The sequence below is a fragment of the Odocoileus virginianus genome, chromosome 1 (genome assembly GCF_023699985.2).
Source record: "Odocoileus virginianus isolate 20LAN1187 ecotype Illinois chromosome 1, Ovbor_1.2, whole genome shotgun sequence".
Lineage (NCBI taxonomy): Eukaryota > Metazoa > Chordata > Mammalia > Artiodactyla > Cervidae > Odocoileus > Odocoileus virginianus.
In genome coordinates, this window is record NC_069674.1 from 68,310,842 (window position 1) to 68,316,010 (window position 5,169).

Sequence of the window (5,169 nt, forward strand, 5' to 3'; positions counted from 1 at the left end):
TGATTTAGCAGCTGCGTGTCTCTCCTCTCACTGGTCCTGAAAAAGCACGACTTGGCGATGGGTATTTTTGTACAGGCCTCACATCTGGCTTCATTTTATGATCCTGCCCTTTGTCTTCCTTACACAGCATCATTCTCCACTTGGTAATAACAGTGACAATCCACTGAGCACCTCCTGTGGACCAGCCTTGCAATGGGCACTTTATGTGTACTGTTGTCAGTGATTGCTGGGTTCCACCAGGAAGACGTCATTTCTAATTGAAAGATTAAAAATGTGGACAGATGATGAGGGGGGGTGGGGGTGGGGGGCATCTGTCCAGTCCCTGGGGAGGGGAGTTGGGAGAGTGGGAACCCCAGCTCACTGTCACACAAGCCTAACTGATGCTCTTCCCTGGCATGGGAGACATTTCTATCTGCTGTCATAAATCCTTTGGGAAATAAGATATCGTATCAGTCAATCAATCAATCACATTTAAAATGATGGCTTCCCTTGCTAGTTCTTTTATTTAACTGATGGGCTTTAGTTGTGGTATCTGATGCTTCGAAACCTCCCAAAGTCCCAGGACACTCAGATCGACTGCCCTGGGGTGAAATAAAGAAGAGATTAGGAAGCAGCAAAAGCACTGAATTCTGCTTCTGGTGCCAGAGATATAATTTGTTGATTTCAGATGCTGCTTTCCTCATTCCCCTCCAAGCCCCAGAAGCAACCCAAGGACTGATGGCGTGTGCATCCTGTGCCAGGCTGCTAGTTAGTTGTTCCAGATTAGTTACATCATCGCATGTGGTCCTCGGTTACCTCATGTGAGGTGTAGGGTCAGGAGATGTTCCTCCTGCATGTCCCTGGATGAGGTAGCATGACATGGCTGATAAAACTCAAGCTCTAGAGTCCCTTGCGTGCTTTTGAATTCAGTACTGCTTCCTCTCACTGTGCCTCATTTTCCTTATCTGTAAAATAGGTATCATAATACTACTAAAACTGCCTCCTGTGGAGGTACTGTAGGATACTAGTTAAGAACACAGAACCCAATGAGCTTAGTTTGAATCCAGGCTCTAACACTAGTTGAATGATCCAGAGCAAGTTACTGAAACTTACTGAGCCATTTTTCATCTGTAAAATGAAAATGCTGATAGTTACTGCTTGAGAAAAGTACTGAGGGCTAACAGAAATTAATATTTATACATCCATGCATGCTAAGTCCTTTTATTGTGTCTGACTCTTTTCGACCCCATGGACTACAGTCCACCAGGCTCCTCTGTCCACGGGATTCTCCAGGCAAGAATTCTGGAGTGGGTTGCCCTGCCCTTCTCCAGGGAGTCTTTCTGACCCAGGGATCAAACCCAAGTCTCATGTTTCCTGCACTGGCAGGCAGGAAACATTGTGCCACCCTAGCACCAGCACCACCAGGGAAGCCCAAATTAGTATTCATAAAATAATTTAAACTATGCCTGTTATATGGTTAGCACCACATTGACTGTTAGCAGTACTTTTACTATCCGTGCAAAGTGCTTAGAGTGACTGGCAGTTGATGTTAGCTCTTATCCCCTCCCTGATTATTAAGACTCGATGGAAAGCAGCACTCTGGGAAAATGTGGTCTCCAGGATGTGCAAGGACCGCTCCTTGTGTGGGAAACTGCATGCAAATTCTCCCAGCTCCTCTGGCTTTGCCAAAACAAGAAGGGAAGACCGGAGGAGGGTGAGGACAAACCATCTTAGATGCAACTGGATGAAGTTTTCTCAGCTCAAGACACAGAGCCTCACCTTTGAATTTCAGTCTAAATAATCCCACAAGCTCAACTCTAAGCAGTATGCAGACAAGTGAGCTCCAAGACCTAAGGACTGAGGGTATGTTTCTGATGTAAAATCACATGAACAAATAGAGTCTACTCTTATTCTTTTTCTGAGTGATTCAGCCTGGGAACAGAGGTCGACTCTAAGCAGGTGAGAGATTGTGGCCTGGGGATCCACACCAGCCTTTCTCCCCTCCCCACTCTCAATGCCTCATCTCCTCTTTGCCCTCCTGCATCATCTCTCATTGTCACACCTTCAGGTACAGAAAGTTACCTAAGCAAATTAGAGATGATGTCAGAAATAGACACAGGGAGTTTACTGAGGAGAATTCCTAAGAAGAGAAAATAAACTGCAGAAAAGATACTGGAGTTATACATTAGGACCCATAATATGATAAAGCCACCCCATATCAGCCCTAGATTGCCTATCTCTAAATTTCTCTTATATAGGTGAGAGATATACTTTTATCTTATTATAGTCAATATATTAGTAGCTTTCCCATCAAATAGACTAAATCAGTTTTAACAGATGGACCCAGACTTTTGCTGACAGTCATCTTGCAACTACAAAGGCAGACTTGGAATAAAACTGATACCATGGGTAGCAGAGCAGAAACAAAAAGAAACTGGATCTTTTAATACATCATGGAGCTGCTGGGTCAAGCTTTTCCTGATGCTAAATTTATCATGGGACATTACAGTTCTGTGAATCAATAAATTCACTTTTTTTTTTTTAAAGCTAGAGTTGCAGGTTTTGCAACTTGTAGCTGAAAGCATCCTAGTGGATACATGTTTAATACTTTGTAGGAGATAACACTCCAGTATTCTTGCCAGGAAAATCCCATGGACAGAGGAGCCTGACAGGCTGCATCCATGGGGTTGCAAAGGGTCAGACATGACTGAAGTGACTGAGCACACATACACACAGGAGATAACACATTAGCACAGTATTTCATTTCCAAAGAAAGCAGTATAAGCAGAAGTGTATTTAAAATGCATCTGGGCTTTTTTTTTTATAGTAGAGTCATCAAACAAATAAGCCTGAATGATTTTTTAAGTCACTTAACATTTATTGAATCCCTACTAATGGACCAGGTAAATTATTGTTCATCCCTACAGCAGTACTATTATTATTCTAGTTTAACAAATGAAGAAGTGAAGGCCCAGAGGTTTAAGTTAGTTGCCCAAGGTCATCTAACTAATAAGGAGCCAGCTGGGACCAGAACCCAGGCCTGCAAAGGTCTCACACCCATGACCTTTGCACTTCACAGAGCCCTGGACATAGATCCCTTCTAGACCTAATATTCTGCATCTCATATTTTTAAATCTTTGCCTTTGGGAACCTCACAACAAGGGCTAATCTGAACAGCATTTGTATCAGTCTCATGAAGAGGAACTTGCAGTTGGGGGACCCAGCATACCTTCCTGGTTGAACATACACTGGTCCCCTCTCTTTCTGGCCCCATCTTGCCCTCTCTCACTATCTGATGCTGTCTGAAGAATGCACATTTGGCCACGTGAACTATTTCTTCTTCTTTGGGACTGGACAGAGTGTTGAGTGCACCTGTCCCAGCTCCAGCTCATTGTCTGTCTCTTCTACTCCTTGGCTCAAAGTCTGAATTTCCTTTTCATTTAAGATTTAGAGTTGGACATTATGCTCCAAAATGACTTTGGCAACAGCTGATTAGTGCTGATGTGGTGCATCCAGACTGAATGTATCTGACATCCAATTCACACTGGGTCTTCAGGCCCATTTTTTACCTTGAAGGACACACTGAAGATTTTGTTTATTTATTTTTTATTTTTCTTCCCAGGTGGTGCCACTGGTAAAGAATATACCTACCAATGCAGGAGATGCAAGAGATGTGGGTTCTATCCCTAGGTTGGGATAGAACCCTCCTCCTCTGGAGGAGGCCATGGCAACTCACTCCAGTATTCTTGCCTGGAGAATCCCATGGACAGAGGAGTCTGGTGGGCTACAGTCCATGGAGTCACAAAGAGTTGGACACGACTGAAGCAACTTAGCATGCAGACACGCACATGTGCCTTGTGAGATCTTAGTTTCTCAAACAAGGCTTGAACCTGGGCCTATAGCAGTAAAAGCACCAAGTTCTAACCACTGGGCTGCCTAGGAATTCCCGAGTTTTGTTTAATTTTAAACGTGTTTGCTTAAGTTGAAGCATATCATGTTCATTTGCTGACATGATGTAATTCAGTATAAGCAAATGCTGACTCCACATGTGAAATCACATGAGGTGGACAGCCTGTGACTCTGTGCTTTTGAGAAATGATCCCCTTTCTGTAACATATTTTTAAATATCTCAAAGTAAAAAATAAGCCAGATAAAATTTCCTTCCCTTGGCCAAATTGGTATATTTTTAAAATAAGTCACTTCCTAATCACCAAATGAAGCAATATCAGTGAAAGTGAGATGTTAAAGTGAAAGTGAAATTAAAGTCGCTCAGTCGAGTCTGACTCTTTGCGACCCGGTGGACTGTAGCCCACCAGGCTCCTCTGTTCACAGGATTCTCCAGGCAAGGATACTGGAGTGGGTTGCCATTTCCTTCTCCAGGGGATCTTCCCGACATGTTAAAGAATATACAAATATCAGTCACTGACATTTCTTTGAATACTTAATGACATTTTGTCTTCCCAGACAAGTCAAAGTCTCGAGTTTTTCTATACCTAAACTTCTGGAGTAGGATTTATCATGGAACTCTCACCACATAAAACAATGTCCAAGCAAGTTTCCTAATTCTCTAGAGTGTTTAACATGCCCATGATCCACATGAGAGCTACACTGTGTATAAAGGCTAAGTCACTTCAGTCGTGTCTGACTCTTCGCTACGCCATGGACTGTAGCCTGCCAGGCTTGTCTGTCCATGTTATTCTCCAGGCAAGAATACTGGAGTGGATTGCCATGCCCTCCTCCAGGGGACCTTCCTGATCCAGGGATTGAACCTGGGTCTCTTATGTCTCCTGCACTGGCAGGTGTGTTCTTTACCACTAGCACCATCTGGAAAGCCAAAGAGCTTCACTAGTAACCAATAAAAGAAGCAATATACTTCTTTCTGCATCCAGGAAATAGATATTTCCCAATAAGCAACTTAAAAGCCAGATATTCTGTCTTAAATATATTTTATATGCCCATACAACATCTAGCAGAGTAGTGTTAAAATAGTGTAAGTTCAAGAGAATGAGACAACAAGCCACAGACTGGAAAAAAATATTTTCAAAAGACAAATCTGATAAAGGACTGTTACCCAAAACAAGACTTATAAAACTCATCAATAAGAAATAAAACAACCCAATTAAAAAAATGGACAAAAGTCAAGTAGAATTTTGATGGCTCTAATATTTTTTAGTGTGAATGCTCCAACAG